This window comes from Crinia signifera, chromosome 12, assembly GCF_055691185.1.
Source record: "Crinia signifera chromosome 12, ASM5569118v1, whole genome shotgun sequence".
Lineage (NCBI taxonomy): Eukaryota > Metazoa > Chordata > Amphibia > Anura > Myobatrachidae > Crinia > Crinia signifera.
The window spans coordinates 52563995-52590472 of NC_139228.1; the positions used below are offsets into that span (position 1 = coordinate 52563995).

The following is a 26478-nucleotide window of genomic DNA, read 5'->3' on the forward strand; positions in this document are numbered from 1 at the left end:
TTATGTCTACTTACCCCTGCCAGGCAGCTCCACCAGGTCTTCATCCTCCACATTGGGAGGTGGTGGCAAATCGTGGAGGGGTAGGGGCACCTCCTCCTCCTCCACTTCGACCTCCTGGCCGACCTCCTGGGCCTCCTCCGTCACCACCTCCTGGGCCTGTGTGGCCTCCTCACTGGCCACCTCCTGTGTGGCCTCCTCACTGCCCACCTCCTGGGCCTCCTGACGGGCCTGTCTGGCTCTCTCCCGCGCTGTGGGTTAAACAAACAAAATGGGTGAGTGTCATTTGACATTGAAATTACTCTAACAAGTACATATCATAACCACATTATATATGTGTTATATATCACACATATAGTGTATGGCTTTTCTATGTCATCAACACCCAATTGACCTCATGTAATATTAATATTAAATAATGTGAAAATGCAAACACTCACTGGCCTAGATGCACTAGCCTTCAAAAGTGATACAATGTAGAGTGATAAACACGCAGCCAATCAGATCCTTCCTGTCATGTCACAGACTGTAGTTGTAAAATGCCAGGTAGGAGCTGATTGGCTGCCTGTTTGTTACTCTCCATTTTAACACTTTTGAAGCAGACCGAATCCTGGCCACTGTCAATTATATGTATTTGGCGAAAATACTTACAGCGTTGCAGACGCCGCCTCAGAGCCTGCAGACGCTCCGGCTCCCGCCTCCGCAGGTCGGACCATCGCCTCTCCAGTTGGGCGATGGTCCTCCGCACATGAGTGCGGCGCGAATATGTGGCGCCGGGCCGCAACATATGCCCGGCGCTTGTCCCTGTTAGTTATGAAGGGGCCTGCCTGCCCCAGTCTCCGCTCCATCACTCCCACCAGCGCCAGTAGCTCCGCAGTGGAGAACGGTTCTGCACGCTGGTAGGCAGCCATTTTAGCAATGGCACATGAAAATACATCCTGTCGTGTGATTGGTTGGTAACTTCACTATTTGGTATAAACTTTATTATCCATATTGACATGGACGTTGTGTATGCGCCCAAACATCTGCGATAACATCGCACCGCCAAGCAACGCGTGCTATAGGTTGGCATCGCTTAGCTGTACTTCGCATTACTTACTGTATGCATTAATGTGTATGCGTACATTTATGAAAAAAAAACACATACACATACTAGCACTTGCCCATTACATTGGACACCTGCCTGGTTGCCTGCCTGCCTGCCTGCCTGCCTCCTACTGCTTATATATTTTTAACTAACCACCCAAAATCTACATATATATATATGTGATCATCCCAAAAACATCAGAACCAAAAATATTCACATCCACATCCCACACATACATGGTGTAAAAATTAAGAAATTCAATGTACTCACCAGACTTGGATGATAAGCTCAACTAAAAAAGGAATACATAAAATATTATTTGAAATCTATGGACAATACGTGCAATATTGGCCTTAAACCAATACACCTCAAACACAATACGTAGTGCTATTGCTATTGCCATTAAGAGGCCATGCTGCCTAATGTTTAAAAGGGAGGACACAAAATTGAAGTCAACCTTGATGGGGATAATAGATCAAATACATGTTTGGTCTGGACAACATTCAGAAATGTACCTGAAGTATCTCAGGGCCACAGAGTCCCACAGCTGGTATCCGCGTCGGCTTTCCGGGGAGCGGGATGGGCGCATGGGCGGGTCTTGCGGCTCAGATGGAACCTCCCACTCATCAAAGGGTATCTCACGCTACACAGCTATGTTGTGGAAAAAAACACACAGGCCCACAATCCTCGACACCATTTCAGGCGCATACTGTAAGTCACCACCAGTGCGGTGGAGCACTCTAAATCGACCCTTCAACAGGCCAATTGAGCGCTCCACCACTTGCCTGGTGGCAACATGTGCCCTATTGAATGCCTCCTGTGGACCTGGTTCTGGGGAGCTGTACGGCGTAAGTAGCCAGGGCGTACATGGGTAACCGGAGTCACCCAGAACCCACGCATCACGGCCTTCAAGCTCTTGTAGTCTTTGCCAAATCCCGGTTTGTCGGATAACATGCGAGTCATGGGCACTTCCAGGAAACTTCGAGTTGAAGGAGAGAATTTCCATGGATGGGCCACATACCACCATCACGTTCAGTGAGTGGAACAATTTTCGGTTCCTATATATCTTCTCACTTCGAGATGGAGGCACAAATGGTACATGGGTGCCATCCACAGCCCCTATCACATTAGGGAAGCCAGCAATTTGATGGAATGCCTGCTGGATTCCGTGAAGGGTTTCTTGGGCAAAAGACATGGCCACGAAGTGCCCCTTGCGCCTATACATGGCTGACATCACACGCCTCAGGATTCGGCAGAAAGCCGGAAGATATTCCAGCAAGTACTGCCACTACTTGTTGGAAAGATCCTGAGGCGCAGAAATGCAACACCGCCAGCAGCTGTGTGTGAGGCGGAATTGCTGTCGTGATCCCATGAAGAGGTTCTAGATCACTCTCAATTAAAGAGAGTATATCTAGAATAACATGTGGGGGTAACCTGTACCTAGTAAGTACCTCATCATCGGGCATCCCAAAGAGTGTCACCCGTGTGCGGAAGATTCTAACACGTCCTGGCCTCCTTGGGCGATGAGTGGGGTGAGCCGCAAGTGACCTTAGCCTCTGTGCCATGTAGCGCATGACCGCTTCAGCAAGCTACAAAAAAAGGTTACAAAATAAGGATACACCTATGCCAAGATTGGTGATACTTCAAAATTTGACACATTTGATGCAACTATACGTACAATACAGGGGCGCCCAGTGTAGTCCCACAGATCCATAGTACTCTAGAAAGAAGATTGAATAATCTTACCACACCACACACCTTGTTAAAGACACATTTATTGGAAACATGTAACAACTAAACACAAAGTAAGTATTACAGGTGTGCTCACCTGCTCAATAACTAAATACAAACAAATCCCATAATGCTGGGACATGTAGTTCACCATTATATGGTGCCACACACGTTTAACATCTGTCAGTTAAATGGTGGCCAGCTAACATGTTTCTGTAATGCTAACAAGACTGTGCTGTTCCAACAATCTGGACCAGCAGAATGCTTACCTTATAACCTGGCCCAATACTGCTCTGGAGACAAATGCACCTAGCTGCTATGCACAATTTATAGGCCTAGCACATGTGTTGTGCATGACATCAGTGATCAGTATTGCATGACTTCTGGCCCGGATTTGAACATGGATTGTGGAAATTCCTTTTTATGGTCAATCTCCACACAAACACAGTACTACTGAACATTTGACAGATAGCATTTAGGATTGCATAACGTTACATGTGTCCATGACAACAAATCTTTAAACAGGTCACCTACATATTAGTTTGATGTTTCTCCATGTTTTGTACAAGCGACTTACAGCTACTATGGGCGTGGCCTATGCGCCGCACACACACGAGGGCGTACGCAGCCGTGCGTGACGCTGCCGCACGGAACGCAGCTTGTAGCTGATTAACGCCAATTACTCCAAACTTATTTAAAGTTGCCCTACAAAGGCAAACAGTTGTTGCTAACATGGCTGTCTCAGAGTCAGAGGAAGAACAGGTGGTGCAGAACCTCTTGGCCCGCATGGAGGCCAACACCACCTATGTCCCCCTCAATCCAGACCAGCCAGATGGGCCATCAACATCAGGCCAATCGGCAGCTGGCCCATCCTCAGCATCAGCAGAATCATTGGCAACACAGCAGGTGGCTTCCCAACAGAGTAGCCAGGCCAGCACTTTAAGTACAGCAACCGGTGGCCGTGGCCGTGGCAGTGCCAGTGGCCGTGCCAGTGGCCGCAGTGGGGCAACAGAGGAACCAACCACAAGAAACATGGCATATGAACCGCAGGAGCTTGACATCCTGGTGACCCGGGCACGTGATTTAATAGAGTGCCCAGCGGTAAAGTTGACACACACAAGGAGATGGAAGATCTGGGAGGAGATAACGGCGGAGATTAATGCAGTGGCTCCACAAGTTCGTCAGACGGAGCACGTTAAGAAGAGGCAAGTACATGTGTGTTACATTTCAGTAGTACAAGTCCAGTAATGTTTACATTCAATATTAGATGGAGTTGGTCAATGGGTGTTCACGTTGCTTGGAGGCACAGACATGTTGGCCATGACATTGAATTGATAGTTATTGGAGGGGGACTGTTGTTGTATCTTCTAAGGGTTGGGTTTAAAAATTAATATAATGTAAGTTTGTTGTCAGTAGGCACATGTTGTATTATGTTTCAGATTGCAATGGGTGCTACAGCAAACATGAGGAGTTACATGTATTAATATGTACACTTTGATTGCAGGTGGCACGACTTCAAAGGCAACCTCAAGAAGAAATTGACCCAGCGGTGGGAACACAGCCACACCTCTGGGGCTGGCCCCATGCCATCAAAGCTGGAGCTCACCCCCCTGGAAGAGATGGCCCAGTGCTGCATTGCAGTGGAGGAGGTCCGGGGGGTGAGCACTATAGACAGCGAGTCCCCAGCGGAAGTGATGGCTTCTACGCTTGAAGGTAATTATTTGCCAGGCCATAAGTAGATGTTTTAAATTTGGCATGGAATGTGTGGTAATTGGTAATTTCTCGTTCAACAGCATCCCCACCGCTTGGTCCAGATTCTCTTGAGGAGGTTGTGGAGTCTGTGCCACCTGGCCCCAGTAGCAGGCCCGTGCAGCAGCAGCCGCCAATGTCCGCGGCTGAATTGTCCACGTGGGGGCGTGTGCTAGATAGTATTGTGCAGCAGGGAGACTCGGCATTCGAGCGGGTGCGTAGGGCCGAGGAGGTGCTGCAGGGTTTGACCACCAGCCAGCAGAGTATTGCTGCAAGCCTGCAGGCTATGAGTGCCAGCCAGCAAGCTATTGGTGCAGGTGCTGGCTGATCAAGCCCTGCGGCAAAATGAACTCCTCCTCCGCCATAATGAACTTATGGTGGAGCTAGTTACCACCAATAGGGTCCTAATATCACCCGCTTCGGGTGCATTACCAACACCATCACTCCCTGCTGCCAGAGGGGGAAGAAGATCCACCCCCTCACCAGCATGTGCTCCACGTGAGCCACCATCTGACTCTGGCCGTGGGCGAGGCCGAAGAACTGCTGCACGTGGCAAGGAGCCTGCCAGGGGCAAACGTGCCCGCAAATGAACTTGTGTCCCCATTAATCTCCACCGTTATGTCTTCCCAAATCTTCCATTGAGCTGTGTGAGTCAGCATCCTGTGTCAAAATCCGTGCCGAGGGTCACCACATTTGCCCGCGGTTCAAATGTCATGTTTGGTTCCCCTGTTGCCCTGTTTCGGCTACCATTACTGTGTGCTGTACTTGAAGTGTTGGTGCTGTACTTTTGTTGTGAAGCCACCTGATGTGTTCCTAATGATTCTGCTGTGGCTATTTATTCTATATTATTTCCTTTTAGTCCTGTTATGGTACCATTTGTTTTGTGATGTTTTTGAATTTTTTGCCAAAGTTTCTTTAATAAATGTTATTTTGGCCCCACAAATGTCTGTATTAATTGATACATGCAGAAGTGACATGTGTATTAGTATTATTAATATTAAGTTGTGTTCATTATTTGCAGTGTAAAAGTGTGTGACAAGTGCAGCAAGTAATGTTCCCTTTAAGCTGCAATGCTTCCAATTGTAGCAGTGAGAAGCGTGTCATTAACAAGTAATGAGTAAATTAGGTGATTGTATTGTGTTCAGGTGACATTGGTTGAGGTGCGTCCGTCCTGATTAGGCGTTCCGATTGCCTAGCGCATGACCGAGTGGTGTCCGCAAAGCAATAGTAGCCTTTTGGACACCGCACATTTCTACCCTTTTTGTTCGCGTGCATTCGGCGTGCTGTCCGAATGCACGCCTACCAAAATATGTGTACTCCCCTGTGTCCGCCCATGTTTCCACCCAGTTTAGCCCACTTTGAAACTACGCCCCTGTGTCATTCCGCATGACGCCCATAACACACCCATATTGCCCGAGTGATTGCGGTGCACATTTCTGTACGGTATTAGTGAGAACAAGTACGGAGACCATGCGTGGCACATGCGCGTAGCGTTCTCCACGCATGCGCAGACGGCTAAAAAACGCCATCCGAAAGAATTCGGAAAAGTACGCACCGATCAGAATAATGCCCATAGTCTCTTATATATTTGGCTATATGTGTCAATCATCCTCAGAGTGTGTCTATAACGCTGGGCGGGGTCACACAAGAAACTCCACCCCCCACACAGCCTTATACACGCACACCAAATATAGAATGTTGCCAAATGTAGCCACATATATAGGAGATATTGCCCCTGCACTACACCACCACCCCCCCCCCCGCGCAATAACGTACACCTATAATACACACACACACACCCCCCCCCGCAATAAATACACACATAAAACACAGACACAATCACTCTGCCCCGGCACCTGAGCTCTGTGAAGTCTTGCAGGATCTTGCGCTGCACACACACACTAAAGGCAGCACAATCCAAGTCTCGCGGGAACTCCCTGTGCCACCCCAGCACACGCTCCGCACAGACAGTGCAGACCCATGTGCCCGCTGCCTCCTACTTCCTCCTGCCGCCATCCTGAAGCGCTTATCCCGGCACAGGCTCCTTTACCCTGCACCCGCTGCCTGGCACCCCCTCTGGCCACAATAGTACTGTGCCCGATGCCTGCCACCCAGCACACGCTCCGCACAGACAGTGCAGACCCGTGCGCCTGCTGCCTCCTACTTCCTCCTACCGCCATCCCGAAGCGCTCATCCTGACACAGGCTCCTTTACCCTGCGACCGCTGCTGGCACTCCCTCCGGCCGCAATAGTACTGTGCCCGATACCTGCCACCACCGGCCGCCGCTGACACTAAGCTCCCACTCCCCTCGAACCTGCCTGTCCACCGACACCAGTCCAGCACCCAAGAACAGAACACTGCCCACTATACCACCAACGGATAACAGGTACCTTTTGGCTATATTGTAACTAAGCCTTCACTGTTCACATATGCTACCTAGCCTGCAGCACAACAACTAACACCCCTGCATGGTCCCACAATCCACCCTCCATACAAAACTAATACCCCACACCCACTCTCTTTCCACGGGAAACGGTCATCTGTCAGAACACACTTAGGTCGACCGTCATTAGCTCGACCCCGGAAGGTCGACTGGCCCCAAAGTCGACAGGGTTATAGGTCGAAATGGGTCAAGGTCGACATGGTTCTAGGTCGACATGAGTTTTCACTGTTTTTTGAGCCGGCATGTGCCGACGGGCGGTATTTCATGTCCTACCATGCATTAGGGCGTGGTGGGAGAATAAAAAAGTGTGCCGAGCGTAGCGAGGCACCGTGCCCGAGGCATTGCGAGCGAAGGAAGCGATGCGAGGGGCTGCGGTTCAACTCCAACTGTGTCCATGTCGACTGTGTCGACATTCGGGACAAAAAAACAGTGAAAAACTCATGTCGACCTAGAACCATGTTGACCTTGGCCCATGTCGACTTTAACCCTGTCGACCTTGGGGCCAGTCGACCTTCCGGGGTCGACCTAATGACTGTAGATCTAAGTCTGTTCTGACAGATGTACAGATTCCCTTTCCACCACTATAGCACCAACCCATGCACTTTACACCTACCTAAACTTACAGTACAGCAACAAAATCCTTAACCCAACTTACCCCTACACCACAACGCCACACCACCCCCACACACAATTCAACCACACACACTATCTTTGCATCACTATAGCAACAACGCTTCCACTCTACACACAGCCAAAGGCCCACATTTCTCAATATCGCATTTACAATGCAATCTGCCCAGAACATTCACGCTCACGATTGTGCAGCACATACTTTTTGTACTTTGCGATGAGATGCCGCGGGAGCACGCATCTCATTGCACCGGGAAAATCGGTGCGTGTATGGGCACCTTTACAATTTTATATTCTCTGCCACCCTAGTAATTGCTTCAGTGTCCCCTAAAGCAGCTGTGTATATTTACCATGTAATTGTCCTAATACTGCAATTAGTTATTTTCTTGTGCTTTGCTCATTTATGTATTGTTAGGCGTGTGGAACCTCTGAAGCTCCATATATAACTAAACGATCATAATAAACTGGACGATATTCTGATTTTATTGTTCCAACCCGTCATAATCGCAATATTGTTTCGAACGTTGTCCAGTGCGTACGCACCTTATAAAACAGCACTAGTTTGCTTCGCTGAAACCTAGGAAATTATGCGCAATAATAGGGGTTGTGGAAAGCATCTAATAACGTGGGGGGCGTGATCAGTGTTCTGGTTGGGTGGTCTGCTCATGGGTGTGTCTGTATTTGTGTAAATACTTTCAACTAATTATATGGGTTGGGATCATTTGGTCTATTGCATTATGGTAGAAAGTCATTAGGTCGAATCCATTAGGTCGACATGCTAAAAGGTCGACATGATTCTAGGTCGACATGGGAAAAGGTCGACATGATTCTAGGTCGAAAGGTCATTAGTTCGACAGGTCATTAGTTCGACAAGGTCATTAGTTCGACATTGTCTATGTCGACATTCACAAGGTCGACATGGGGTTTTTCACTGTTTTTTTACCTGAATGTCAACACAGTCAACATGGACACAGTTTAAAGTGCACTGCATCCCCTCGCATCGCTCGCTGCGCTCGCTATGCGTCGGGCACGGTGCCTCGCTACGCTCGGCACACTATTTTATTCTCCCACCACGCCCTAGTGGATGGTAGAGCATGAAATACCGCCTGTCGGCACATGTTGGCTCAAAAAACAGTGAAAAACCCCATGTCGACCTTGTGAATGTCGACATAGACAATGTCGAACTAATGACCTGTCGAACTAATGACCTTTCGACCTAGAATCATGTCGACCTTTTCCCATGTCGACCTAGAGTCATGTCGACCTTTTAGCATGTCGACCTAATGGATTCAACCTAATGACTGTCGACCATAATGCAGTAGACCAAATGACCGCATCCCAATTATATATGCCTGGAAAAGCGCAGGGGGCTGGCATAGGAAAAAAAATGGAGGGAGATATATTGTCGGGTGCCCTCCCAAGGTGCACCGGCAGGATGCCGATGTCCTAAAATACTTGCAGGGTGAGGCGGCATTCCAGTCATAAAAAAATACTGAAAACCGAAACTTGGTAGACAATATGTCAGCACCTTTTACTTGGTCACCAAAAAATACCACACCATATACCCCTTATACAAATCATGCAACACAATAGTAACCCCCTTATACTGTACTTGCTTCTTACACATTATGCCACATGGAATGAGACAAAATTCACACCGATTGAGCAAAACCTCACACTATGGCACACAGATTGAGTCAAAATTCACGTTTTGCCACATGGATTGAGCCAAAATACACACTATACCAGGCATGTCCAAACAGTGGCCCTCCAGCTGTTGTGAAACTACACGTCCCAGCATGCCTTGACATAGTTTTAGCATTCCCTAATTGCAAAACTGTGGCAATGCATGATGGGACTTGTAGTTTCACAGCTGGAGGGCCATAGTTTGGACATGCCTGCACTATATCAAACAGATTGAGCAATAATGCACAATATGCTTCATAAATAGGGGCATTAGGCCTGTTAAGCCTCACACCATAATCTCCATTACGTATTATGCCAAACACCATAATGCCTATTAAAAATGATGTTCATTGCCAGGGGTTCCATGTTCATTGCCAGGGGTTCCATGCTCATTGCCAGGGGTTCCATGCTCGTTGCCATGTGGGATTACATGCTCATTGCCAAGGGGGAAAACATGCTCGCGGTAACTGGGGGACAGTCGCCGCCGGGCAGAAATGACAGCCATTAACAGCCGGGTAGAGAGCAGGGGCTGCCCGGCTGTATTCAGAGCACTGCATGTCCCAGCTATTTGAAATAATACCCCTTTCATACCAGAAAATGCAGGGAATATGGTCCCAGGATCATGCAGGGACATTCTTGGACTGGCCCCTTTTACATCAGCCTAGTCCCTGCATTTTCTGGTGTGAGGGGGAGAGAAAACCACCCCCGCCCCTCTTTAAACAACCAGCTATATCTTCGGAACAACTGACCCATTTACATGTAGACTTCGAATGACTTTGGTCCAGTGAAACTGGGCCGTTTGCTTCCAGAGAAATCTGTCCTCAAACAACATGAACAGCCATGACATTACATTTCAGAAATTAAAAAAAAAAAAAAAGTTTTACCTACAATATCTCTAGAACCAATGAACCCATATGGACCAGGTATCAGATTGAAGGCCCAGCGATTTGGGTTCGACTGAGATCAACAAAGTGTAGTAAAGCGCTGTAAAACACTATGGTGAAACCAAACGTGTAAGGCTAATGCTGCTAATTGTGAGATATTGTGCGCAATCATTCGATTTCGACCACATCTGTTCGATAAATTGAATGATTGTATGCACATTTTTTGTAGCATGGGAAGCGATGTGCATGCACGCCGGTCGAATCTCGCGTCTTATGTTCTGCACAAGATATTTATTGAATTGTACGTGTGGTCGAAGCCGTTTTGTGCGCATTCGATTTTTGTAAATGTGACTTTCGACTCATGAAGGTTTCTGGTCACTTCCAGGCCGCTGCTCTTCCACCCACTGTGCACAGATCTGTTCGATAATCAGGAGGTTTCTTACAGCATTTGATGCAAATCGCATTCGATGAGATCTCTGCCCGATTTTATTATAGCAAGGTGCATTCGATGCATCGCAGGATTGTATGCACAATTCTAAGCCAAACAAAAAGCGTTTTTGATGCGATTTATCAAAAGGTGATCTTCAAGGGAAATCGAGGTACTGGTTTCGTAGCACGGCGCCACCAAGACATCGGGTCGGAAAAATTGGGTCGATCGCTTCACATGTGATGCGACGGACCCGATTTTTACATTGGACCCAATTTTAAATGCCCCCCAGACCCCAATTTTCATTGTATACACACCCTTATGGGTCAAATACCCCCCCATTGTAAACGCCACCCCACGATGAACGCCAACCCGAAGCGTGGCGAGCGCAGCGGTACGCGTCCTCCGACCTTTTCATACCCCCGTCGGCATGGAGTTGATCTTATATAGTGTGGCGAGCGCAGCGAGCCACCGAGCCCGAAGTGTGGCGAGCGGAGGTGCATTACTTCACAGCTATTACGCGTGCGCTCGCCACGCTGCGGGCTCGGTGGCTCGCCACACTATATAAAATCAACTCCATGCCGACGTGGATAGTGGGGGTATGAAAAGGTCGTAGGACACGTACCGCCGCCGCTCGCCACGCTTCGGGTTGGCGTTCATCGTGGGGTGTTAACAATGGGGGGCATTTCACATACAAATTACCCATCAGGGTGGGTATACAATCAAAAATCGGGTCCATTTGGGCCATTTAACATTGTTCCTTATGTAAAATCGTGTCCATCGCATTGGTCACATTGTATGCCATTATAATGGCATACAATGGACCCGATTTTAAAATTGTCGGGAAAGCAGTAAAAAAGCCTAAAATCAGGTCGGTCTGGTCCCTGAATGTAATCGCACTAGTGTATGGGTAGCATAAGACTTATGAGACTATTCTCACATGTGCAGATCGAGGACGCTATTGCCAATGTATGTCAGTGGGAGCCCCCCATCCACGGCAATACTACTTGCCATCACAATGACACCATCAATGGTTGTTTAGCATTATGGTCATGACCGTCGCCTTCCCTACTCTTCAGCACAGAACGCGCTTATGCAATCAGGGAATTGTTACTGTCCACAGATATCATCTAAAAACACGTCTTCAACCTGTGGCCCTCCAGATGTTGTAGAACTACATGTCCCAGCATGCCCTGACAGTGTTGGCATGCTCTCATAGGAAAAATGTGGCAATGCATGTTGGAACATGTAGTTTCACAACATCTGGAGGGCCACAGGTTGAAGACCCATGATCTAAAACAAACTAAAAAAATACAACAATTATCTATGGATGTTCGGTGGGGCGGGGAGCGGCGAAGACCTGTTCGAATGAACACAACCTAAGTACCAACCTGTCATTTTTCAAACACAGCCTGTAACAGGCCAGTTAGGAGCTGATTGGCTGGTACTTTATAAATATCCACTAAATCTCTCTCCAAGTGTTAGTACATAGGGGCAGATTTATTAAGCTTGGTGAAGTGATAAAGTGTCTGGTTTTTATCACCGGCCAATCAGCTTCTACCGATGAAGTTACAGGCTTGTTTAGAAAAATGACAGGTAGGAGCTGATTGGCCGGTGATAAAAACCTCTTTATCACTTCACCGGGCTTAATAAATCTACCCCACAGTTCCCTAAGAAATGTGGAATGAAAACATGAAGGGCCTAGTGACAGCAGGTAGCCAGGTACAGAACACGTCAGAATAGGGACAATTTATCCTATTCTAAAGCCACAAATACAATATGAGAAGGAATTATTATTTTAGGCATTATTCATTTTGAAGTATTAGTAAATAAAAGTGCTCATAGAACCCATAGTTACTATTACCCCTATCACACCGCTCCTCGGACCCAGGCAATTGCCGGCTTGGAGAACACAGCGCATCAGCTCAGCGCAGACATGCGGTGTCTCCCTGCCCAGCCAGCTGTAGTGCGCATGTGCGAGATCCCCAGAACCAGCACCACCACAGCCAGGGACAGCACTACTACATCCAGGGACAGCACTACACCTGCAGTTGCCAAATGGTCGGCCTTGCTAACCATACATACACTGCCCTGCAAATTACCGTGCATATAGCATAATACCGTGTATATAGACAGCAGTGCTGATATAGACTTTCATTTGCCACACACACCGCCAGTGTAATACATGGGGTGGGGGCTTTACAGAGAATATTTGGCCATTCACACCCGTCCCTGCCCCAGTGGAGCTTACAATCTATACACCCTTACAATATCTACACACACTTACACTAGGACTGCTAGAAACCAATGTACCTACTAGAATGTTTTCAGGCTGTGGAAGGAAACCCACAAAGGGAGAACATCGCTACTCTACACACATGGAGCCTTTGGAGAAATTGTACCCGTGAGGCAGTAATGCTAACCACTGTGCCATCAGTGCTGTCCAACAATTGAGACAAGAGGAGCGAGATGTAGCGAAGGTGGTAGATTTATCGATCCTTCGAAAAGAGGTCAAGTTGACGAGTTGCAAATAGCAACCAAATAGATTTGAGATATTCTGTAGAATTAGAACTGTGACGCCAGAAGTGATGTACAGAGAGATGGATCAAATCTTGTAACTTTACCGGGGTGAGAAGTATCCCATAGCAACCAACCTGCATCTAGCCATCAATTGGATTCTAGTACATTATATAGAATGCTAGCTGAATGCCGATTGGTTGATATGGGGAAAGGGAGTTTTTGTCTTACCAGTAAAATAATTATCTGTGGCACCATTTAGGGGTCAAGCCGCCCCCAAGACACAACACTTTCAATTGCACCAATAAAGTCATCGCTCTACTCAATGCCCTCCTTCCATCAAGTGTCACTCCCATAGCTCCCAGCATGACCCAATCAAGGAGGGACAAAATGCTCTGCTGCTGGACTTGCTGCCAGTGGCAGTTGCAGAGATAAGACTGCACTAATGTACAAAATTCAAATAGGGGAGCCCACTTGCCAGTGAGTCCCAGACTGTGGTGTTTGGGGTGTCAGTTGGTGGCACTCCCCTATCTGAATGTTAGACTGTGCTGCAGCCAAGCATCTGCAACTACCACTGGCATGGAAGTCCAGAAACAGCATCTTGTCCCTCCTGGAACGGGTCATGTTGGGAGTGCCTAATGGGAAATCCACCACTGGTCTCCTGTATGTCTGAAAGGCACCAACTCGGAACATGTATGTAAATAAAGATATCACAGGACTGGAGGAGTTGGTGTACACCATGAAATACTAGCCAATTCATTATGCAGCAATGCTAGTCTGCTCATGAGATAGAAGCCACATTTAGCAATCGATTCCTCGTATGACAGGTGGAAAACGGTGGCCAGATTAGAGAACAAATTTAGGTTCTCTAATAGTTATTTTCACTAGTTGCGATATTAAGTTTAGAATTTAGAAAGGATAAAAAAAAATTCCTATAGATCAGTTGCATAATGTAGGTGCCATTCAAGACTATGCTTTGTTCCATTATGACATCACAGTTACTGATGACATCACAGTTACTGATGACATCACAAAGCTACTTACACAGCTGCTGAAGTCACTGAGGCTCAGATTACAGACACTCATAGCCGTATACACATCTTGTGATATTGCTGGTCTGATTTTTTTCTCTGAGACCCCCTATTCTTGTCTTTGGACATAACATGGGACGTAAAAGGAGAAAGCAAGCGAAGGAGAAACCATGGAGATGTAGATCATGGAGATATAGAGGAAGGAAGATGCATTGGAGAAGGAGACAGTGCAGGAAAAGAGAGCAGTCAGCAAGAATGGTGAGAAGAGATGCATTTGTGGCATGTGTAAGAAGAGGTTGGTGGAGAATTGCGAGATTTATGACAAAGAAAAGAGATCAGGTCATAAACTCATGTCGCAAATTTCAAAGATTTTGGCATGTGAGACACAGGAGAAACACGGTCATTACTGAAGATCCAGGTGAAGGATGCAGCCATTGGGCAGGCCAAATGAACTTGCCAAACAGAGAGAAAACAGAAAAAAAATCAAGCAAAGCAGCCCCCCAAACACACTGGGAACGATTTGCTGGTTTTCTTACAAAGAAAAAACAACGATTTTTAACAGCAATTGGCAGAAGACAACCAGACATCCCACCGGCTCAGCAAACTACAGAGAAAAGCGCCACTGCCCCCTTAACCGTGGAAACATTTACTTTTCACTTGCTACTGGGAGAGGGAAGTTATGGCAAAGTAATGCTCGCGACAGAGGCCATTCATAAGGAAAGAGTGGCAGTTAAGATCTTACAGAAGAGAGCCCTTATTAAAAAATCAAAGGAGAGAGCATTACTAGAACAAGAGGACATTTTGACAGAGTGTCGTGTTCTTCAGTTGGCACATAAGAGTCCATTTCTGACCCATGGATTTGCAGCCTTCCACACATACAGTTATCTGTACTATATCATGGAATTGGCTGGTGGAGGGGATTTGTTCCATTATGTGAAAGCAAAGTATCCGTTGATGCCAACCACAATAACATTCATTGCAGCAGAACTGGTCTGTGGCCTTCAGTTCTTACATTCCAGAGGCATAATACATAGAGACCTAAAATTGAACAACGTTTTGCTGACCACAGATGGCCATATAAAGATCACAGACTTTGGCCTGGCCTTAATGAATGCATATGGAGAGGACAATACCACAGAACCTGTTGGGACACCTGCCTATGTGGCTCCAGAAATGATAAAATGCCAGTCATACAGCGCAGGGGTAGACTGGTTCGCATTTGGGGTCATGTTATATATCCTCACCCTAGGGCACTACCCTTTTCATGGAAAGGACAAAAAAGCGATTCTCAGTAGGGTCCTTGATCAAGAACCATCGTATTCAGGGCTTACTGATCCCATAACAAAAGACATTCTATCTAAGCTCCTGTGCAAAAAACAGACCCTTCGGCTCGGGGTGCGCGGAAATGTGCGTAAACACCCCTTCTTCTCTTCTGTTAAATGGAAAAGGATAGAGACTGGAAAAGCAGCATCTCCAGTAGTCCAAACGCACAATCCCTTCAGTTATCTAGATCAAGTTCCTTTGCCCTGCAGTGAAGCTGACAAAAAAATGCCAATTCGTTACATGCACCACCGCATGTTTGATGACGTTCAATTTGTGTGCCCTAAATGGGGTGAAACGTACCATAATGCGCCAATGGAGCCAGATATACCACCACCTGACTTCGACCTGCACAAAAAACAATAAAAAAAAAAAAGTGAAGCTGACAAAATGCCAATTCGTTACATGGACCACCGCATGTTTGATGACATTCAGTTTGTGTGCCCTAAATGGGGTGAAACGTACCATAATGCGCCAATGGAGCCAGATATTATACCACCACCTGACTTCGACCTGCACAAAAAACAACAGTAAAAAAAAAAAAAAAAATCTTGTACAGGTGCCCATACACCTTACAATTATTGTATACAATATCGCATGTCATTGCATCTCGGTTTTGCGATGATCATCGCAAAACCAAGATGCGATAAGATGCGATATTGTATACAATATCCATGATCTTTACTCTGGTATGAACTCCACTGTAAACTGGGGATTAGGGCTACTGGCGACACCCCACAAAAAAAACGACACCAGGCAGCCACCTCACGGGTGTGTTGGAAGAGCCGCTAAGCATTTTTAAGATGTTGACAGTGACATCCACCTCATGAATAACTTAATAAATTGAATTGAATAACTTGATAAATTGAATTACAGATGGAGCCTCCACCACCAGGGGTGCGTGCGTACGAGACTCTCACGCGCCTCGTGGCAACAGAGCCTGCCGCCTGTCCCCGCTGCCTCCCCCGCAGTCGTTCCCCCCCCCCCCCCCCGGAACTGGGCAGTGTCTCCCTGAAGCGGAGACGGGCAGGGAGACGCTGCCCATCCGCCGCAATACTGGGTGTGAGACGCACGCGCATCCCAGTCCCTATCACCAGCGCTCGCCAGTGACAGGGATCTGGTGGGCGCTGGCCAAGGATGAGCGGCGCTACAGGGGCTATCTAATTAGCCCCAATAACGCATGCTTTAAGTCATTAAAGAGGAAAGGGTACTTGTGTAGTTTCAATATACACCCAATATATCGGATGCGATATCGGCCAATATACGCCCAATATATCGGATGCGATATCGGCCGATATATCGATATTTTGACCTGTTCATAACCCCACTATCCACTACGCATGGAGATGATTTTATTTAGTGTGGCGAGAGCAGCGAGCCACCGAGCCCGAAGCGTGGCGAGCCCCGTGAGGGGACTCCGATTACTGCGCTCGCCACCAGGGCCGCCACTAGGAATCTTGGGGCCCGGGATGTGCCGATGTGGGCAGCTGCCCGGGCCCCTCCAGAGGCCAGGGACAGCTGTACCAACAGCATCCCGATGTCGGCGGCCTTGCTCGCCACATTATATAAAATCAAATCCATGCGTAATGGATAGTGGGGTTATGAACAGGTCAAAAATTGTATCGATATATTGGCCGATATCGCATCCGATATATCGGACGACGTGAAACTACACTTTACTTGAAAACGCCACTAGGCCTGGCCACATTTCTTGAGTTGGACAAACTGAAAGCCACACGGTGACGTTACCAAATAATTCCTGCATCTGCCTCTGCCTGTGGTAGGTAGATGTACCCAGAAACGCGCTGGACGCCCTCCAACTATACAGAAGCACAGACACTCGGGAAAACAGTTTGTCAGTTTGTAGTATAAAAGCAGCGCAAGACGAGTCTGGTCTGTATCAAACATTACTTCATTTATACTTTACTGACAGATAATTCATTCTGACAGGGTTGATTGCAATCGGTTACCCAACAAGACCCTCACTGCCACTAGAAACTGTCATACACCATGATTTAATAGTGGACCGGTCACTCCAAAAATATAACTGCTTTGCCATCTATAAACAAGAAATACTTACCCAGCCAGAATGCAAAGCGCCAATCAAATGGTGTGCAAGCGCTGGAGCCGCAAGTCGGCTGAGGTAAAAGCGATTCAGGGGTAGATGTATGAAACGGTGATAAGGGAGGAGGAGTGGCCCATGGCAACCAATCAGCTGCTCTGTATAATGTTATATTATGCAAATTATAGATGCTACGTCAGTGCTGATTGGTTGCCATGGGCCACTTCTCCTGTGGCTCACTGCTCCCTTATCACTGCTTCATACACCTACCCCTCAGTGACATCAGTAGTGGTGGCATCACTTAGCACTGGTGTACTGATAATGTATGTGTGGTATACACTGCACATGGGTGCCAGAGTCAGAGAGAGCCCTGTGCCACCCACCCTGCTGCTACTGCCTGGCACACAAACAGTATAAAAACACAGCACAGAAAACAAAGTTGAACTCTGCAATATTCAGGATCTGCCCAGCTCGCAGGCTTCATCCCCCCCTCCCCCTGGAATATCTCTTACCTACATTTGCCAGGTGAGGACACAGGCCGCCGCTGTGATATGTGGCTGGGTCCTCCACTTGTGGGAACCGGGAGAACAACGAAGGCGCAACCAAGGGCTGGCTGGCAACTTTGAGCCTGGGGGGCCAGTCCAGAGCACTGGCCCATAAGTAACAGCGCATCGTTAAATTTAGGTTTTGCAGTTTAAAAATATGTATTAATAAAAAATAAAAAAAAACAATAATAGGACACCACAGGCTGCTCCCCTGTATAACATCAGGACACCACAGGCTGCTCCCCTGTATAATATCAGGACACCACAGGCTACTCCCCGTCTTATAATAATAACAGGACAACAGAGGCTGCTCCCCCTGTATAATATCAGTACACCACAGGCTACTCCCCGTCTTATAATAACAGGACAACAGAGGCTGCTCCCCCTGTATAATATCAGGACACCACAGGCTACTCCCCATCTTATAATAACAGGACAACAGAGGCTGCTCCCCTGTATAATAATGGGACCCCCACAGGCTGCTACTCCTGTATAATAAAAGTACACCACAGGCTGCTACCCCTGTATAATAGGACACAACAGGCTGCACCCTCTGTCTTATAATCATAACAGGACCCCACAGGCTTCTACCCCTGTATAATAATAATGGGACCCCCACAGGCTGCTCCCGCTGTATAATAACTGGACCCCCACAGGCTGCTCCCCCTTAAAATAATAACTGGACCCCCACAGGCTGCTCCCCCTGTATAATAACGGGTCCCCCACAGGCTGCTCCCGCTGTATAATAACTGGACCCCCACAGGCTGCTCCCCCTTAAAATAATAACTGGACCCCCACAGGCTGCTCCCCCCTGTATAATAACTGAACCTTACAGGCTGCTCAGCCTGTAGAGTCCCACTCCCTCTTAAGGTGGCCATACATTAGAAAGATATTGTACCCAATCATACAATCTCAATTGATTGTAAAATGGATTGTATGCAGATTGTGTGCACATTGTGTGTCCAAAAACCACCAAGGACTGCCGAAGAATTGAAGGGAAATTGGACACAATCATGAGCGCAATCGATCTTAAGATCAATCTTTCTGATGTATGGCCAGCATTACCTTGATGCCAGACAGTGAGGCAGGCTGCAGCATAGGGAAGAAAGTGTAACGCACAGGCAGGAAGTAGGTGGAACATACAGAGTCTCTGTAGTGGCCTCCTGCACTAGACATGTCCTGATTAAGATCAAATTAATTTTAAATGATATACACTGCCTGTTACATAAATGGTATATATGAAGCCTATTACATTAGTTATTCACTTAAACTGTATATGAATTATTATATATATATATATATATATATATATATATATATATATATATATATATACATACAGGTCGAGTATCCCGTATCCGAATATCCGTTATCCGAATTATTCCGAAATACGGACATTCCAGAAAGTGACATTTTTTTTTTTTTGCTAAAAACTCACTGGGGACATTTGTAACAGCATCACTGGGGACATGATATGTAACTGGCACTATATATGTGCTAGACAATGATTGCTTGGCATTCAAATTCAGTGCTGAGATAGTACACACATTTTGTTTCACGTTTTGAAACCTTGTTTTTTGAACAATTAAAATATATTTGTGTATTTTATATGGTAATAAAATATATTTGTGTGTATATTATGTGTTTATACAGCATACATGCAAGATACTTCAAAATACATCCTTGAAATATTAAAATATTCCGAAATACGGAATAATCCGTTATCCAAAATTCTCCTTGTCCCGAGCATTTTGGATAAGGGATACTCAACCTGTATATATATATATATATATATATATACATACATACATATATATATATATATACATACATACATACATATATATATATATATACATACATACATACACACACACACATCCAGTGGGCCCGGCATTCAGACCCCCCCGTGGGGTAACTTGCTCAGGGGCCCTCAGTGCAAGTGAAATCACTTGTAAACGTACAATGCTGGAACAAACCGCGGCACTCTGAGAATTCCAAACTGTGCAAACCAAGTGAAACTTTTTAATTGTCTAAATTTTTCGGGGATTCTTCCCCTTCTTCAGGACAACCAGAATACAAAAACAAAGTGCAATAAATAACCACACCAAAACTTACCCCACCCTCCGGCATTCCCGCATCCCCGATGTCGCCTCCCCGTCTCTCCGGGCATCAACCGGAAGTGTTGCTGTACCAGGAAGTGTGCGCGCTGACCCCAGCGGTAACCAGGAGACTCTAACTCCCCTGGTACTTCCGGCCTCCGTCTCACGTCACTCCACCTCCGTCCTCTGACTGCCGGGATACCCGTACACATCCGGGTGGTAACCAGGGCGACCCGGCTGCCTCTGCAAAATATAAACAAACAATCTAAATACTGTTGCTAAAACGTGAACATTCATGGTATATATTAAAATACAAAACAGTTAATGTATTGTGATACAGTGATGAACACATAACATCAGATGCTCCCCATAAAAATGTTAAATATTAAAACACTAAGAGAAATGGTTCAATTCATAAACTTATACTGTGTGTGGGGAGCAAAGCAGTGCATCTTGTGGTCGGAGAGAAGCCTTAAAGCTCCCCCTATTGCTATATCTATAAAAGTGCTTAGTGCAAAACGATATTTAAAATGACACATATCGAATGCTGGCTGAAACTAATTTGCATAAAAAAGACCAGCATCAACCATGAACTGTGTTTTTCTCAAAAGAGCTAAAACTAGAGTCCTTGCTGCCGGAATAAAGCTGCACTTGCCACTTTCCCTACCTCCAGTGGTGTAAGTTTGCCCCATTCGCCCAGAGGCATGATAAATGTTGTATGTTGGTGACCCCCTACACACACAGCTTTCGCTCTGCTGCACACAGGACTCTCACTTAGACACACACACCTCTCACTCGGAGGCACAAACGCCTTTCAGTCAGACACACACACACACCTTTCACGCAGACACACACACACACACAAATGCCTCTCACTCAGACACACACTCCTTTCACACCTCTCAATCAGACGCACACACCTCTAACTCAGACACACACCTCGTGTAAATGTTGATGTGGTATATATACACCATAAGTTCACGAAAAATTACATTTGAAATGTTTACCCACTCATAATTAGCATACTGTGGCACAATGTATGTCTGCTTGTGTAATGCTCCTAGTCTTGTAACATACTCATAACAACAATGGGGGTATTCAATGCCATGGGCAAGCAGTGACAGCGAGTAGGACTTTCTGCTTGCTGTCACTGCTCACCCTGTCAGTATTCCACTGACCCCCCTCATACGCAAATTCCCCCTCGCTCCGTTTATTGAGCGAGGGGGAATTTGCGTATGTGACTGCAGAAGCTGCGAGACTCGCAGCTAATTACAGCGAGTTTGCTGCATTAGCTGCAGGTCTCGCTGTTTAGGGGAATCCTCGCTGTCCTGTGACGGTGAGGATTCCCCTGGAATGTTGAATAGTGCGACCGGCCAGCGCGGGGGTTAAACAGCGAGCATGGCTGGTTTTCTGTGATCCACTCTGTTTAAACCCCACGCAGCGGCATTGAATACATGCCATAGTTGCAACTCCAAGATGGAACAAGCTGTAAACAGCGCCCTAGACATTGGCCATCATAGTTAAAAGAAATACCACAACCTTACTTATTGCAAGCCCAGGAATAGTACAGTAGACCACAATATATAGGAAACACTTTCCACAACAAATGAAGAGGCCACCATATCTTACAAGTTTATAGAGTCCTGGACTGTACTGGACATTTCTCACTGCTCAATAAAGGTGGTTCCAAAATCACATCTCTCACTCAGAGACACACAAACCTCTCACTCACATGCATACACACACACACACACACACACACACACACCTCTCACTCACATGCATGCATGCACACACCTCTCACTCACATGCATGCACACACACCTCTCACTCACATGCATGCACACACACCTCACTCACATACCTCCCAACTTTTGGCTTGAAGAAATAGGGACACTCGCGTGGGGCGTATGCAAATGAGGGCGCGGCTTATGCTAATTAGCCGCAACCTCATTTTCATACGAGAATAGACGCTGTGCGCATGCGCACAGCGTCTATTCTACTAGATTGGGGGGTCTCCCAACTGCCACCCCCCGCAGCGGGACAATGCCTGCCGCGGGTGGGACAGAGGGACAGGACCCGAAAATCGGGACTGTCCCTCTAAAATCGTGACAGTTGGGAGGTATGCACTCACATGCATGCATACACACACACCTCTCACTCACATGCATGCACGCACACACACCTCTCACTCACATGCATGCACACACGCACACACACACACACCTCTCACTCACATGCATGCACACACACACACACACACACACCTCTCACTCACAAGCATACACACACACACACACCTCTCACTCACATGCATGCGCGCACACACACACACACACACACACACACCTCTCACTTACATGCATGCACACACACCTCTCACTCAGACGCATGCACACACACCTCTCACTCAGACGCATGCACACACACACCTCTCACTCAGACACACACACACACCTCACTCAGACACACACACACCTTTCACTCAGAGAGACACACACACACCTCTCACTCAGAGACACACACACACACACCTCTCACTCAGAGACACACACACACACACTTCTCACTCACATGCATACACACACACACACCTCTCACTCAGAGACACACACACACCTCTCACTCAGATGCACACACCTGTTTTATTAAACACACACTCCTATTTCAACTAAATAAACAAAACTTCCCCTAAGAAAACAAACACACACTTCACATAAAAAATGTACAAACATATCAAATCATTGCTCCGCCCCCCCCCCCCCCCCACACACACACACACTGTAACATGAACCAGGTGGCTGTCAGTGCCCCTACCTGTGGCTATATTCCCCACACGGTGCAGGAGAGCACTCCAGCCAGCCAGCTACTGCAGCATTGGAGCCCAGAGGAGCTGTGCCAGCTCATTCTCTATGTGAGAAAAGAAGGCGTCACCTGCACTGGCGGACATGTTTGTGTAGCTGCGGCCATGACCTGAAAGCCGCGGCTAGGAGGATGAATAAAGGAAGGGGAGGACAATGCACGGATCACCAGGCTGGCGGCATGAATTTCGACTCGTGGAGGTTTCTGGTCACTTCCAGGCCGCTGCTCTTCCACCCACTGTGCACAGATCTGTTCGATAATCTGGAGGTTTCTTACAGCATTTGATGCAAATCACATTCGATGTGATCTCTGCCCGATTTTATTATAGCAAGGTGCATTCGATGCATCGCAGGATTGTATGCACAATTCTACGCCAAACAAAAAGCATTTTTGATGCGATTTATCAAAAGGTGATCTTCAAGGGAAATGGAGGTACTGGTTTCCTAGCACGGCGCCACCAATTTTAATTGTAAGCCATCGGGTCGGAAAAATCGGGTCGATCGCTTCACATGCAATGCGACGGACCCGATTTTTACATTGGACCCAATTTTAAATGCCCCCCAGACCCCAATTTTCATTGTATACACACCATGATGGGTCAAATGCCCCCCCCCCATTGTTAACGCCACCCCATGATGAATGCCAACCCGAAGCGTGGCGAGCGCAGCGGTACGCGTCCTCCGACCTTTTCATACCCCCGTCGGCGTGGAGTTGATCTTATATAGTGTGGCGAGTGCAGCGAGCCATCGAGCCCGAAGTGTTGGGAGCGGACGCGCTTTACTTCACAGGTATTACACGTGCGCTCGCCACACAGCGGGCTCGGTGGCTCGCCACACTATATAAAATCAACTCCATGCCGACGTGGATAGTGGGGGTATGAAAAGGTCGTAGGACGCGTACCGCCGCCGCTCGCCAAGCTTCGGGTTGGCGTTCATCGTGGGGTGGAGTTAACAATTGGGGGCATTTTTACATACAAATTACCCATCAGGGTGGGTATACAAGCAAAAATCGGGTCCATTTGGGCCATTTAACATTGTTCCTTATGTAAAATCGTGTCCATCGCATTGGTCGCATCGCATGCCATTATAATGGCATACAATGGACCCGATTTTACATAGGAATTTAACATTGAATACAATGCATACAATGTAAAATCGCGTCGGACGCATCGCATGCCATTATAATGGCATGCGATGGACCCGATTTTACATTTGTTGGGAAAGCAGTAAAAAAGCCCAAAATCAGGTCGGTCTGGTCCCTGAATGTAATCGCACAAGTGTATGGGTAGCATAAGACTTATGAGACTATTCTCACATGTGCAGATCGAGGACGCTATTGCCAATGTATGTCAGTGGGAGCCCCCTATCCACGGCAATACTACTTGCCATCACAATTGCACCATCAATGGTTGTTTAGCATTATGGTCATGACCGTCGCCTTCCCTACTCTTCAGCACAGAACGCGCTTATGCAATCAGGGAATTGTTACTGTCCACAGATATCATCTAAAACACGTCTTCAACCTGTGGCCCTCCAGATGTTGTAGAACTACATGTCCCAGCATGCCCTGACAGTTTTGGCATGCTGTCATAGGAAATATGTGGCAATGCATGTTGGAACATGTAGTTTCACAACATCTGGAGGGCCGTAGGTTGAAGACCCATGATCTAAAACAAACAAAAAATAAATAAAACAATTATCTATGGATGTTCGGTGGGGCGGGGAGCGGCGCAGACCTGTTCGAATGAACACAACCTAAGTACCAACCTGTCATTTTTCAAACACAGCCTGTAACAGGCCAGTTAGGAGCTGATTGGCTGGTACTTTATCAATGTCCACTAAATCTCTCTCCAAGTGTTAGTACATAGGGGCAGATTTATTAAGCTTGGTGAAGTGATAAAGTGTCTGGTTTTTATCACCGGCCAATCAGCTTCTACCGTTGAAGTTACAGGCTTGTTTAGAAAAATGACAGGTAGGATCTGATTGGCTGGTGATAAAAACCAGACACTTTATCACTTCACCGAGCTTAATAAATCTACCCCACAGTTCCCTAAGAAATGTGGAATGAAAACATGAAGGGCCTAGTGACAGCAGGTAGCCAGGTACAGAACACGTCAGAATAGGGACAATTTATCCTATTCTAATGCCACAAATACAATATGAGAAGGAATTATTATTTTAGGCATTATTCATTTTGAAGTATTAGTAAATAAAAGTGCTCATAGAACCCATAGTTACTATTACCCCTATCACACCGCTCCTCGGACCCAGGCAATTGCCGGCTTGGAGAACACAGCGCATCAGCTCAGCGCAGACATGCGGTGACTCCCTGCTCAGCCAGCTGTAGTGCGCATGTGCGAGATCCCCAGAACCAGCACCACCACAGCCAGGGACAGCACTACTACATCCAGGGACAGCACTACACCTGCAGCTGCCAAACTGTCGGCCTTGCTAACCATACATACACTGCCCTGCAAATTACCGTGCATATAGCATAATACCGTGTATATAGACAGCAGTGCTGATATAGACTTTCATTTGCCACACACACCGCCAGTGTAATACATGGGAGGGGGGAGCTTTACAGAGAATATTTGGCCATTCACACCCGTCCCTGCCCCAGTGGACGTTACAATCTATACACCCTACAATATCTACACACACATACACTAGGACTGCTAGAAACCAATGTACCTACTAGAATGTTTTCAGGCTGTGGAAGGAAACCCACAAAGGGAGAACATCGCTACTCTAAACACATGGAGCCTTTGGAGAAATTGTACCCGTGAGGCAGTAATGCTAACCACTGTGCCATCAGTGCTGTCCAACAATTGAGACAAGAGGAGCGAGATGTAGCGAAGGTGGTAGATTTATCGATCCTTCGAAAAGAGGTCAAGTTGACGAGTTGCAAATAGCAACCAAATAGATTTGAGATATTCTGTAGAATTAGAACTGTGACGCCAGAAGTGATGTACAGAGAGATGGATCAAATCTTGTAACTTTACCGGGGTGAGAAGTATCCCATAGCAACCAACCTGCATCTAGCCATCATTTGGATTCTAGTACATTATATATAATGCTAGCTGAATGCCGATTGGTTGATATGGGGAAAGGGAGTTTTTGTCTTACCAGTAAAATAATTATCTGTGGCACCATTTAGGGGTCGAGCCGCCCCTTAGACACAACACTTTCAATTGCACCAATAAAGTCATTGCTCTACTCAATGCCCTCCTTCCATCAAGTGTCACTCCCATAGCTCCCAGCATGACCCATTCAAGGAGGGACAAAATGCTCTGCTGCTGGACTTGCTGCCAGTGGCAGTTGCAGAGGTAGGACTGCACTAATGTACAAAATTCAAATAGGGGAGCTACACCTGCCAGTGAGTCCCAGACTGTGGTGTTTGGG

The 26478-nt window shown here is 46.9% G+C and overlaps 1 long non-coding RNA gene across 1 annotated transcript in view; it reads right to left on the reverse strand.

The window, feature by feature from the left end:
• Positions 1–20259: 20259 nt before the first annotated feature.
• Positions 20260–26478, reverse strand: part of LOC146050074 (uncharacterized) — a 54361-nt gene continuing 48142 nt past the window's right edge. Inside the window, exon 3 of the long non-coding RNA XR_014466257.1 lies at positions 20260–20455. This is a non-coding gene — a long non-coding RNA (uncharacterized LOC146050074). The remainder of the gene's footprint in view (positions 20456–26478) is intronic.